The sequence below is a fragment of the Arachis hypogaea genome, chromosome 14, assembly GCF_003086295.3.
Source record: "Arachis hypogaea cultivar Tifrunner chromosome 14, arahy.Tifrunner.gnm2.J5K5, whole genome shotgun sequence".
Taxonomy (NCBI): domain Eukaryota; kingdom Viridiplantae; phylum Streptophyta; class Magnoliopsida; order Fabales; family Fabaceae; genus Arachis; species Arachis hypogaea.
The window spans coordinates 110,179,067-110,193,121 of record NC_092049.1 but is presented as its reverse complement, the minus strand read 5'-3'; the positions used below and the strand labels follow the sequence as shown (position 1 = coordinate 110,193,121).

The 14,055-nt window shown below is 34.1% G+C and overlaps 1 non-coding gene across 1 annotated transcript; it reads left to right on the top strand.

Annotated features, from left to right (window-relative positions):
- Positions 1-1,361: 1,361 nt before the first annotated feature.
- LOC112746516 (small nucleolar RNA R71) lies at positions 1,362-1,469 on the top strand. Its single transcript, XR_003174396.1, has one exon. It is a non-coding gene; the product is annotated as a small nucleolar RNA R71 (small nucleolar RNA).
- Positions 1,470-14,055: the final 12,586 nt, after the last annotated feature.

The following is a 14,055-nucleotide window of genomic DNA, read 5'->3' as shown; positions in this document are numbered from 1 at the left end:
AGGATTATGAAATCAGCAGGGATGTAAAGGCCTTTAACCTTTACTAGCACGTCCTCTACTTGTCCATAAGCCTGTTTTCTTGAGTTGTCTGTCATTTCTAATGAGATTCTGGCAGTTTGCACCTCAAAGATTCCCAGTTTCTCCATTACAGAGAGTGGCATGAGGTTTATCCCTGACCCAAGGTCACATAGAGCCTTCTCAAAGGCCATGGTGCCTATGGTATAAGGTATTAAGAACTTTCCAGGATCCTGTTTCTTCTGAGGCAATGTCAGTTGATCCAGATCACTCAATTCATTGATGAGCAAGGGAGGTTCATCTTCCCAAGTCTCATTACCAAATAATTTGGCATTCAGCTTCACGATTGCACCAAGGTACTTGGCAACTTGCTCTTCAGTGACATCTTCATTCTCTTCAGAAGAAGAATACTCATCAGAGCTCATGAATGGCATAAGGAGGTTCAATGGAATCTCTATGGTCTCTAGATGAGCCTCAGATTCCTTTGGTTCCTCAGAGGAAAACTCCTTGTTGATCACTGGACGTCCCAGGAGGTCTTCCTTACTGGGATTCACGTCCTCTCCCTCCCTTGTAGGTTCGGCCATGATGGTTAAATCAATGGCCTTGCACTCTCTTTTTGGATTCTCTTCTGTATTGCTTGTGAGAGTGCTGGAAGGAGTTTCAGTGACTCTTTTACTCAGCTGGCCCACTTGTGCCTCCAAATTTCTAATGGAGGACCTTGTTTCATTCATGAAAATTAAAGTGACCTTAGATAGATCAGAGACTATATTTGCGAAGCTAGATAGATTCTGCTTAGAATTCTCTGTCTGTTGCTGAGTGGATGATGGAAAAGGCTTGCTATTGCTAAACCTGTTTCTTCCACCATTATTAAAGCCTTGTTGAGGCTTTTGTTGATCCTTCCATGAGAAATTTGGATGATTCCTCCATGAGGGATTATAGGTGTTTCCATAGGGTTCACCCATGTAATTCACCTCTGCTATTGCAGGGTTCTCAGGATCATAAGCTTCTTCTTCAGAAGATGCCTCTTTAGTACTGTTGGAAGATTCCTTCAATCCATTCAGACTCTGAGAGATCATATTGACTTGCTGAGTTAATATTTTATTCTGAGCCAATATGGCATTCAGAGTATTAATTTCAAGAACTCCCTTCCTCATGGGCGTCCTATTATTCACAGGATTCCTTTCAGAAGTGTACATAAACTGGTTATTTTCAACCATGTCAATGAGTTCTTGAGCTTCTGCAGGCGTTTTCTTTAGGTGAATGGATCCACCTGCAGAATGGTCCAGTGACATCTTTGATAGCTCAGACAGACCATCATAGAATATATCCAAGATGGTCCATTCTGAAAGCATGTCAGAAGGACACTTTTTGGTCAGTTCCTTGTATCTCTCCTAAGCTTCATAGAGGGATTCACCTTCTTTCTGTTTGAAGGTTTGAACATCCACTCTAAGCTTACTAAGCTTTTGAGGAGGAAAGAACTTGGCTAAGAAAGCCGTGACCAGCTTATTCCAAGAGTTCAGGCTATCCTTAGGTTGAGAGTCCAACCATATTCTAGCTCTGTCTCTTACAGCAAATGGGAAAAGCATAAGCCTGTAGACCTCGGGATCAACCCCATTGGTCTTAACAGTATCACAGATCTGCAAGAACTCAGTTAAGAACTGAAAAGGATCTTCAGATGGAAGTCCATGAAACTTGCAGTTCTGTTGCATCAGAGAAACTAATTGAGGTTTAAGCTCAAAGTTGTTTGCTCCAATGGTAGGAATTGAGATGATTCTTCCATGTAAGTTAGAATTTGGTGCAGTAAAGTCACCAAGCATCTTCCTTGCATTGTTATTATTTTCGGCCATATCTCCTTCTTTTTCAAAAATTTCTGTCAGATTTTCTCCAGAGAGTTGTGCTTTAGCTTCCCTTAGCTTCTTCTTCAGAGTCCTTTCAGGTTCAGGATCAGCTTCAACAAAAATGTTCTTATCCTTGTTCCTGTTCATATGAAAAAGAAGAAAACAGAAAAGAAAATATGGAATCCTCTATGTCACAGTATAGAGATTCCTTTATGTGAGTAGAAGAAGATATGAATAGAAGATGGAGAATCCAAACACAAGAGTGAGAAATAGGTTCGAATTCTTAGATGAAGAGGAGTGTTAGTAAATAAATAAATAAATAAAAGGAGGTGAGGGAGAAGAATTTTCGAAAAATTAGATAAAATAAAATAAAAGTATTTTTGTTTTTAAATTAGAATTAAAATTAAAAATTCAAAAATTAAGAAAGGAAAAATTAAATCAAACTAAATTAAAATTAAAACAATTAGTTAATTTAAAAAGGAATTTTGAAAAAGATGAAGGTGATTTTTGAAAATTAGAGATAGAATTAGTTAGGTAGTTTTGAAAAAAAAAGATAAGAATCAAACAAAAAGATAGGATTAGTTTGAAAAAGATTTGAAAATCAATTTTTGAAAAGATAAGAGGTTAGAAAAGAAGTTAGAAAAGATTTTGAAATTGATTTTGAAAAGATGTGATTGAAACTTATTTTAAAAAAGAATTGAAAAAGAAATTTAAAAAGATTTAATTTTGAAATTAAAGTTGATTACTTGACTAACAAGAAACTAAAAGATATGATTTAAAATTTTAAAGATTGAACCTTTCTTACTAGGCAAGTAACAAACTTAAAATTTTAGAATCAATCACATTAAATGCTAATAAGATTTTCGAAAATATGAAAAGGATTTTTGAAAATTAATTTTGAAAATTTCGAAAATTATGAAAGAAAAATGAGAAAGATTTGATTTTTGAAAAAGATTTGAAAAAGATAGAATTTTTAAATTGAAAATTTGATTTGACTTATAAGAAACAACTAGATTTTAAAATTTTTTTGAAAAAGTCAATTCAAATTTTTGAATTTGATGAGAAGAAAAAGGGAAAGATATTTTTTTGATTTTTGGATTTTTAATGATGAAAAAGAAAAACATCAAAAAGACTTAAAACATGAAAATTATGAATCAAAACAAGAAAAATATGCAAGAACACTTTGAATGCAAAGATGAACACCAAGAACACTTTGAAGATCATGATGAACATCAAGTATGTATTTTTGAAAAAATTTCAATAAAAGAAAACATGCAAGACACCAAACTTAGAAATTTTTAAACTTTAGACACTAACAAATTAAAAATGCATATGAAAAACTAGAAAAGACATAAAACAAGAAAATATGAAGATCAAACAAGAAGACTTGTCAAGAACAACTTGAAGATCATGAAGAACACATGCATGAGTTTTCGAAAAATGCACAAATTTTAAAAACATGCAATTAACACCAAACTTAAAATTTGACTCAAGACTCAAACAAGAAACACAAAAATTATTTTTGATTTTATGATTTTATAAAAAAAATTTTTGGATTTTTCGAAAATATTTTGGAAAAGAAAATAAGGATTTCAGAATTTTTAATGAGAATTCTAGGAATCTTGCAATGTTAGTCTAAAGCTCCGGTCCAGGAATTAGACATGGCTTACTAGCCAGCCAAGCTTTTAGTGAAAGCTCCGGTCCAAAACACTAGACATGGCCAATGGCCAGCCAAGCTTTAGCAGATACAAATCAGACATACAACAACTGATACTTCATCCAACTTCATATGCTGATAAGTGGAAGCCTTGGTCCAAATGAATTAGACATGGCTTTACAGCCAGCCAGGCTTCAACGTGCTTCATGAAACTCTAGAATTCATTCTTAAAAATTCTGAAGAAAAATATATTTTTGAAAATAATTTTTTTTTCGAAAATAAGAAATAAAAAGCTTGAAATTAAAATAAAATTTACCTAATCTGAGCAACAAGATGATCCGTCAGTTGTCCAAACTCGAAAAAATCCCCGGCAACGGCGCCAAAAACTTGGTGCACGAAATCGTGATCGTTCATTCCTTGGTAACGGCGCTAAAAACTTAATACGCACGTTCATAATTTTAGTTCTCTTTCACAATTTCGATACAACTAACCGGCAAGTGCACTGGGTCGTCCAAGTAATAAACCTTACGTGAGTAAGGGTCGATCCCACGGAGATTGTCGGCTTGAAGCAAGCTATGGTCACCTTGTAAATCTCAGTCAGGCGGATTCAAAAGGTTATAGAGTTTTAATAATTAAAAGATAAATAAAATATAAACTAGGATAGAGATACTTATGTAATTCATTGGTGAGAATTTCAGATAAGCGTATAGAGATGCTTTCGTTCCTCTGAACCTCTGCTTTCCTGCTGTCTTCATCCAATCATTCCTACTCCCTTCCATGGCAAGCTTTATGTAGGGCATCACCGTTGTTAATGGCTACATCCCATCCTCTCCGTGAAAATGGTCCAATGCGCTATCACTGCATGGCTAATCATCTGTCGGTTCTCGATCATACTGGAATAGGATTTACTATCCTTTTGCGTCTGTCACTACGCCCAGCACTCGCGAGTTTGAAGCTCGTCACAGCCATCCCTTCCCAGATCCTACTCGGAATACCACAGACAAGGTTTAGACTTTCCGGATCTCAAGAATGGCCATCCATGGATTCTAATTTATACCACGAAGATTCTAATATCTCGGACTCGGTCCTCTATATTAGATATCTAAGAGATACTCATTCTAGCTTGTTTGCATGTAGAACGGAAGTGTTTGTCAGGCACGCGTTCATGGGTGAGAATGATGATGAACATCACATAATCATCACATTCATCATGTTCTTGGGTGCGAATGGATATCTTAGAGAAGGAATAAGCTTGAATTGAATAGAAAAACAGTAGTACTTTGTATTAATTCATGAGGAACAGCAGAGCTCCACACCTTAATCTATGGAGTGTAGAAACTCTACCGTTGAAAATACATAAGTGATAAGGTTCAGGCATGGCCGAATGGCTAGCCCCCTGAACATGATCAAAGGATCAAAAGATAATCCAAAGATGAACAAAAGATGTAAATACAATAGTAAAAATTCCTATTTATGCTAAACTAGTTACTAGAGTTTACAGAAATGAGTAAATGATGCAGAAATCCACTTCCGGGGCCCACATGGTGAGTGCTTGGGCTGAGCATTGAGCTTTACACGTGTAGAGGCTTCTCTTGGAGTTGAACGCCAGTTTGTAACCTGTTTCTGGCGTTTAACTCCACTTTGCAACCTGTTTCTGGCGTTTAACTCCAGAATGCAGCATGGAACTGGCGTTTAACGCCAATTTGCATCATCTAAAATCGGGAAAAGTATGGACTATTATATATTGCTGGAAAGCCCTGGATGTCTACTTTCCAACGCAATTGAGAGCGCGCCATTTGGAGTTCTGTAGCTCCATAAAATCCACTTTGAGTGCAGAGAGGTCAGAATCCAACAGCATCTGCAGTCCTTCTTCAACCTCTGAATCTGATTTTTGCTCAGGTCCCTCAATTTCAGCCAGAAAATACCTAAAATCACAAAAAAACACACAAACTCATAGTAAAGTCTAGAAATGTGAATTTTAATTAAAAACTAATAAAAATATATTAAAAACTAACTAAATCATACTAAAAACTATGTAAAAACAATGCCAAAAAGCGTATAAATTATCCGCTCATCACTAGACCTCAAGGTCATGAAGTTCTTATACATCTTCCACCCATACCCTATCTACATTCTTTAACATTTTTACTTTATTTCTTTTTTTCCTAAAGGTGGTGGTACTTTGGAAATAAGATGTTTTCCAATTGCCAAAGTTGATCTACAATGCAGCGGAAGTATTGCCCAATAAATCTCTTTCTGATTTAGCAGGGTCTCTAATTCTCTCCAAAGTTTGGCTGCAACTAATCTAGGAATAGGCTTGACTACAACTTGTCTAAGTAACTCCCCAAACACCTCCTTGTTCTACACTTTAGCAAGCTCCATAAATTTTGCAATATTATTCACCAACTCAAGTATCCCTTTGTCAATTATTCTTTAAGAGATTATTGAAGTCTTCATGTGTCAGCCAGGGAGTTAGGAACCAGAAAGAGCAGGCAACACTAGGTTCTTCAAAAGACAAATTTAACAAGACGGGTACATGATTTGACTTTAACTTCGACATATGTTAAACCTTAAGTTAATTGAAGCATTGAGACCAATTATCTGTAGCCACATATATGTCCAATCTTCTTTTAATAGTCCTATTTTGCCAAGTGAATAGTTGACCTTGGAAGCTTAAGTACTGGAGACCATAATCCAATAGATAGAATATTGGTGATCATTATATAGATTCGAACTATCTCCAGTATTTGCTATAGATAGAATACAGTTAAAATCACCCTCAATACACCATTCATTAGTCCCTAATCGACTATTCTTCTTAATCCCTTCCACAGTTCATTTCATGAGCCGCAGTGAAGAACCACTTATTCTTTTGATAGGAACCTAATTTTAGGTGAATAAATTGTCTGTGTGCTTCAATCACCTCACATTCCAAATAGAAGAATTTCACAAATCTAGATACCTCCTAAAAATCCAATGCCTTCCATAAGGTACCAATATGAAAAACCAAAATTTTTAGCAATATTATTATTTTTAGAGTCCGAAATGTGCCTTTAACAAACAAAAAGAATAGCCTTATACTGCGATAAATATTCTTAATTAACAAAGGAAAACCTTTGTTACCCACCTTTTTACAATTCTAGGTTATTATATCCTTAGAAAAAACATAAAATAACTAGAAAGGTGAGAAAGATACAAAACAAATAGCAAAAAAAAGATAACTTATAGATGTAGTAGGTTAATCAACTGTCATTATCACTGAATCTTCCTCAAACACGAGTTATTGATCTGAGAAATTCAGCACATCATGACTGGAGCTGGATCTTGGGTGTCAAGTGGATTAGTCACAAAGTTGGCATTCTTCAAACTTCTCCTGAGAAATTCCACAACGGCCATGGTTCCTTAGTGGGATGACTAATCTGAACAAAAAAGGCTCCAGCTAGAGATAAGAAGTCGCCGCCTTCCTGGCTTCAAGCGTATTTCATCACCTCCAAGGTCTCCTAGTACTCCTTCCCTTTATGAATCTGAGTACTCTATTACTACTGCTTTTTCTTTCTCTAAAATGAACCTAGGGGGTATGCCTTTTTGTCTTCTTTGATCCATTTGGTCCATCTCTTGTACTCCTTTTATGGACCGCTACAACCTGAAACTTGTTTAAAGGTATTTGTTTGGGTTGTACATATTTTTGTTCCTAGTAGTAAGTGCTATTTGTTTCGCTTTATCCAAGGACTTTTTTCCACTAGTTGGGGGATGGTCCAAATTATCGGATTCTTCTCTCTCTAAGATTTGGTATAAAAAATATGATTAACTTTTGTTTTTGTTGGGCTTCATTACGTTTGGGTTGTTACTCTTTCCATTCTTGCCTTGGTGCCGTTTAGCTAACATCCATGGCACAAAGCATCCCGAAATGCCCTCCTGGTTCATAATGACATCACTTCTTAAAAGAAATGAATTTTGCTCCTCAATCATCACCAAAGGTTTATCTGAATTTAAAATTTTCGGGGCCAATTCTGCCTCATCTGCACCATTCTTATTTGGAGATTCTGTCGAAGTACCAACCGAGTTATTTACCACCACTTAAGTCTCAACCTTTTGACTGTCTCCTCCCATACACATTTTCTTCCTATGGCCATACTTACCACAACCAAAGCATATAAAGTGTAAGCCTTCATATTTAACTCTGAAATCCCTTCCTTGACTTGAATTGCTAGACTAATTTTCTTATTAGTTCAATCTCTACGTATAGACATGCAAACTTTTCTCTAGAGTGGATAGATGTGTTCTGATCAATCTTTAGTATGGTGTCAATTATGCTGCCATCCCTCCATAGAAACTGATCAATATAAAGTACTACTGAGAGTTCCAAAATCATAATTCAAACAACCAACTTTTACACTATATCTCTTGAAGGCTGGAATCATCTTAAAGTCAAACAAATTCGATCAATTATAATATTTATATATTAGAAAAATAAAGATAAAAATTATACCAATAGAAATGTCTGTTCACAACACAAAACATGAATAGGAATAAATGAGATTTGTGGATGTGGATAAAAAAAATGGTTATGATACTATAATTTACATTTTATTCAATTGAGTATTTTTTTTCAGTTTTTGCATTTATTCTGCAGAAGCAAATTAAGTCAAAAGGAGATGATATATTATGTTTTTAAATAAAAAGTTTAATGGATATAAAAGAACAAAGTGCACAACTAGGGCATACCATTTTATGTAAAGTAGTGGAAAATTATGGGACAAAAAATAAATCCGCTCACTTTCCGACTTGGTACAACTCAAAGTCATGATTCTCTTTAGTTTGAAAAATCAATCAATTATTTAGAGAATCTACAAGAAGATAAAAAAATACGAGATTAAATAAAAAATTATATAAAAATAAATATAAGAATATCTTCTGGTATGGAGGGAATAACAGAAATGAAGATTAAAAAAAGAATTGATTTGATTCAAGTCATAATCTCTATGAGATTTTCAAAGTTATTAATTGAGGATAAGCTTGAAAGAAAGAAGATTTACAGAAGGTCTCTAGCATAGACAAGAAGATAGTAATTGACAACTTGTCAGGACCCTCTAAGAAGGGTGGTAGTCATATTTATTGAGAAAGCTAACCAAAAAAAAAAAGTCATATAGTAGATCCATTACCTTTGCTTCCCCACCTTTTATCTAAATTCTCTTGATCTAGGATACCATAGCCCTAAAGCCAATAAATTTTCCAAGCAATTTCACACTTAGAATGAACTTCTATGATTTACACCACTTATCATAGTCATATAGTAAAACTTCCACAATTGGTTTTGAATTGAAGCGAGTCAGCACATCATTTGCTGCCTCAGATACTTTGTTGAAGATCTAGTCTTCTACCACTATCTTTACGATTTCGTCCAGGAAAAGGTCATCATTAAATTTTTTATTCATCAAACTATTTCTATAAGAAAAAACGCCATCAATACTCTCCTTAGCTTCCCCCAATTTCATAGCATGATCAAGTTAATTATTTTTTAAATAATCACATAACTTCTTTTTGTTTTATTTTTTAATTAAATATTTATTAAATTAATAAAATAAGACACATTACACATGAAACATAATATAACATAATATAATTTCTTATATTCTTCTGCTTAACTCATGTGTCATTATTTCAATTCATGGTTTAAGAAATATATTTTTTATAATATGCATCTTTAAGCAATTATATGCATAACTCAATTTATCAATTAATATGAGTCATAGGAGTTATACATCATTTAATTGGTATAGTCCCTTCTAAATCCTAAAAAAGTCAGCCACATCTTTATGATGAGCAATAATCAGAAAGTATATAACATAATTAGTCTAACAATAATGTCTTTACTATAAGACAATACTTGTTAACATTATTCCAGCTCTATCATGTATACAAATTTGATAAATAGGTAATACAAATATATTTATTCATTTAATCTCAAAATGCTAATATACATACAACACACAAACTTCACGTACATTGATCCTATAAACCTATAATATTTGTTAATATTATTCTCACTCTATCATGTATACAGACTTGGTAAACAAATAATACAAAAATATTTATTCATTTTAACTAAAAATATTAATTTCCATACAAAACACAAACTTCACATACATTCATCCTATAAACCCATAATACCTATCATTTCAAGATGACTAATAAAAGTTTTAGCCAATACCCCTTTAGTCAAAGGATCAGCAACTATAACATTGCTGCTGATGTGCTCTATTGACACTTTATGTTTTTGAACTTCTTTAACGGCAAGTATTTCAATTCCATATGATTAACACATTTGAAATCCTTGTCATTTTTCGAAAGGAGACTACTATAAAATTATCATAATACATTTTTAATAGTCTAACAATATTGTCAACAATTCCAAATCTTAAAATAAAGGTTTGTAACCAATTAACTTGGATAATAGGCTTTCCTCAAGGTGAGACTTTTAATTATGGTCAATTTTTCTCTGAACAGGTTAATTTTGTGGGCTATTGATGAGCGGATAATTTATACGCTTTTTGGCATTATTTTTAGTATGTTTTTAGTAGGATCTAGTTACTTTTAGGGATGTTTTTATTAGTTTTTATGTTAAATTCATATTTCTGGACTTTACTATGAGTTTGTGTATTTTTTTGTGATTTCAGGTATTTTCTAGCTGAAATTGAGGGCCTTGAGCAAAAATCAGATTCAGAGGTTGAAGAAGGACTACTAATGCTGTTGGATTCTGACCTCCCTTCACTCAAAGTGAATTTTCTGGAGCTATAGAACTCCAAATGGCGTACACGCAATGGCGTTGGAAAGTAGACATCCAGGGCTTTCCAGCAATATATAATAGTCCATACTTTGCCCGAGTTTAGACGACGTAAAAGGGCGTTGAACGCCAGTTCTACGCTGCAGTCTGGAGTTAAACGCCAGAAACACGTCACAACCCAGAGTTGAACGCCAAAAACACGTTACAACTTGGCGTTCAACTCCAAAAGAAGCCTCTGCACGTGTAAACTTCAAGTTCAGCCCAAGCACACACCAAGTGGACCCCGGAAGTGGATTTATGCATCAATTACTTACTTCTGTAAATCCTAGTAGCTAGTCTAGTATATATAGAACTTTTTATCATTGTATTCAAAGTCTTGGTTACTCCGGTTCCCCTCTGGGGCCGAGACCAATGAACTCCATTATCACTTATGTATTTTCAACGGTAGAGTTTCTGCACTCCATAGATTAAGGTGTGGAGCTCTGCTGTTCCTCATGATTTAATGCAAAGTACTACTGTTTTTCTATCCAATTCAACTTATTCCGCTTCTAAGATATCCATTTGCACCCAAGAACATGATGAATGTGATGATTATGTGACACTCATCATCATTCTCACTTATGAACGCGTGCCTGACAAACACTTCCGTTCTACATGCAAACAAGCTAGAATGAATATCTCTTGGATATCTAATACAGGGGACCGAGTCCGAGTTATTAGAATCTTCGTGGTATAAGTTAGAACCCATGGATGGCCATTCCTGAGATCCGAAAAGTCTAAACCTTGTCTGTGGTATTCCGAGTAGGATCTGGGAAGGGATGGCTGTGACGAACTTCAAACTCGCGAGTGTTGGGCGTAGTGACAGACGCAAAAGGAGGGTGAATCCTATTCCAGTATGATCGAGAACCTCCAGATGATTAGCCGTGCCGTGACAGAGCATTTGGACCTTTTTCACAGAGAGGATGGGATGTAGCCATTGACAACGGTGATGCCTTACAGAAAGCTTGCCATGGAAAGGAGTAGGAATGATTGGATGAAGACAGCAGGAAAGCAGAGGTTCAGAGGAACGAAAGCATCTCTATACGCTTATCTGAAATCCTCACCAATGATTTACATAAGTATTTCTATCTTTATTTTCTGTTTATTTATTATTATTCGAAAACTCCATAATCATTTGATATCCGCCTGACTGAGATTTACAAGATGACCATAGCTTGCTTCATACCAACAATCTCCGTGGGATCGACCCTTACTCACGTAAGGTTTTATTACTTGGACGACCCAGTGCACTTGCTGGTTAGTTGTATCGAAGTTGTGACAAATTATGAATTAAGATTAGAGCACCAAGTTTTTGGAGCCATTACCAAGGATCACAATTTCGTGCACCAAGTTTTTGGCGCCGCACCGGGGATTGTTCGAGTTTGGACAACTGACGGTTCATCTTGTTGCTCAGATTAGGTAATTTTCTTTTTGTTTTATTTTCAAAAATTTTTCAAAAATTTCTCATCTGTTTTCGAAAATTATTCTAAATTTTTAAGAATGAATTCTAGTGTTTCATGAAGCATGTTGAAGCCTGGCTGGCTGTAAAGCCATGTCTAATTCTTTTGGACTGTGGCTTCCAACCATCAGCATAGAGGCAAGTTAATTGGAATATCAGCTGTTGCATGCCTGATTTATATCCTAAAGCTGGCTGGCTATTAAGCCATGCCCAACCCTTGGATTGGAGCTTTAGGCCAACATTGAAAGATTCCTGGGATTCTTATTAAAAATTTTGAATTTCTTTTTTTTTTTCCTATATGTTTTTCGAAAAAAATATACAAAAATCCAAAAAAATTAATAAAATCATGAAATCAAAAAAATAATTTTGTGTTTCTTGTTTGAGTCTTGAGTCAGATTTTAAGTTTGGTGTCAATTGCATACTCATCTTGCATTTTTCAAAAAAAATCATGCATTCATAGTGTTCTTCATGATCTTCAAGTTGTTCTTGGTAAGTCTTCTTGTTTGATCTTGATGTTTTCTTGTTTTATGTCTTTTCTTGTTTTACATGTGCATTTTTGCATTCATAGTGTCTGAACATGAAAGATTTCTAAGTTTGGTGTCTTGCATGTTTTCTTTGCATTGAAAATTTTTCAAAAAAATATGTTCTTGATCTTCAAAGTGTTCTTGGTGTTCATCTTGACATTCATAGTGTTCTTGCATGCATTCATTGTTTTGATCCTAAATTTTCATGCATTGAGTCTTTTTCATGTTTTTCTCTTTCTTCATTAAAAATTTAAAAAAATCAAAATAAAATATCTTTCCCTTTTTCACTCATAAATTTCGAAAATTTGGATTGACTTTTTCAATTTTTTTTAAAATCTAGTTGTTACTTATGAGTCAAATCAAATTTTCAATTTAAAAATCTTATCTTCTTCAAAATCTTTTTCAAAAAAAATCATATCTTTTTCATTTTTTTTATTTTCAAAAATTCTAAAAATATTTTTCAAAAATCTTTTTCTTATTTTATCATATTTTCGAAAATCACATCATCAATTAATGTTTTGATTCAAAAAAAAATTCATGTTTGTTACTTACTTGTTAAGAAAGATTTAAACTTTAAGTTCTAGAATCATATCTTGTGATTTCTTGTGAGTCAAGTCATTAATTGTGATTTTAAAAATCAAATCTTTTTCAAAACTAATCTCAATCATATCTTTTCCAAAATATCTTTCCTATCATATCTTTTTAAATAATATCTTATCCAAAAATTTGATTTCAAAAATATCTTTTCTAACTTCTTATCTTCTTATCTTTTTAAAATTGATTTTTAAATTTTTTTTTCAACTAACTAACCAATTGAATTTTTTGTTTGTTTCTTATCTTTTTCAAAACCACCCAACTAATTTTCCCTCTCTAATTTTCGAAAATACCTCCCTCTTTTTCAAAAATTCTTTTTAGTTAATTAATTGTTTAAATTTTAATTTTAATTTTAATTCTCCTTTAATTTTCAAAAATAATCAACTTCTTTTCAAAAATTAATTTTCGAAATTCCCTCTCCCTCATCTCCTTCTATTTATTTATTCATCTACTAACACTTCTCTTCACCCAAAATTCGAACCCCTTCCTCTCCTCTGAGTTCGAATTCTTCTCTTCTACATTCTTATTCTTCTTTTCTTCTACTCACACAAGGAAACCTCTATACTGTGGTAAAGAGGATCCCCGGTATCTTTAGTCCTCTTCTTTTTCACATGAGCAGGAGCAAGGACAAGAACATTCTTGTTGAAGCAGACCCTGAACCTGAAAGGATTCTGAAAGAAAAACTGAGAGAAGTTAAAATACAACAATCCAGAGACAACCTTACAGGAATTTTCGAACAAGAAGAGGAGATGGCAGCCGAAAATAATAATAATGCAAGGAGGATGCTTGGTGACTTTACTGCACCTAATTCCAATTTACATGGAAGAAGCATCTCCATCCCTACCATTGGAGCAAACAATTTTGAGCTTAAGCCTCAACTAGTTTCTCTGATGCAACAAAACTGCAAGTTTCATGGACTTCCATCTGAAGATCCTTTTCAGTTCTTAACTGAATTCTTGCAGATATGTGATACTGTTAAGACCAATGGGGTCGAACCCGAGGTCTACAGGCTTATGCTTTTCCCTTTTGCTGTAAGAGACATAGCTAGAACATGGTTGGACTCTCAACCCAAAGATAGCCTGAACTCTTGGGATAAGCTGGTCACGGCTTTCTTAGCCAAGTTCTTTCCTCCTCAAAAGCTTAGT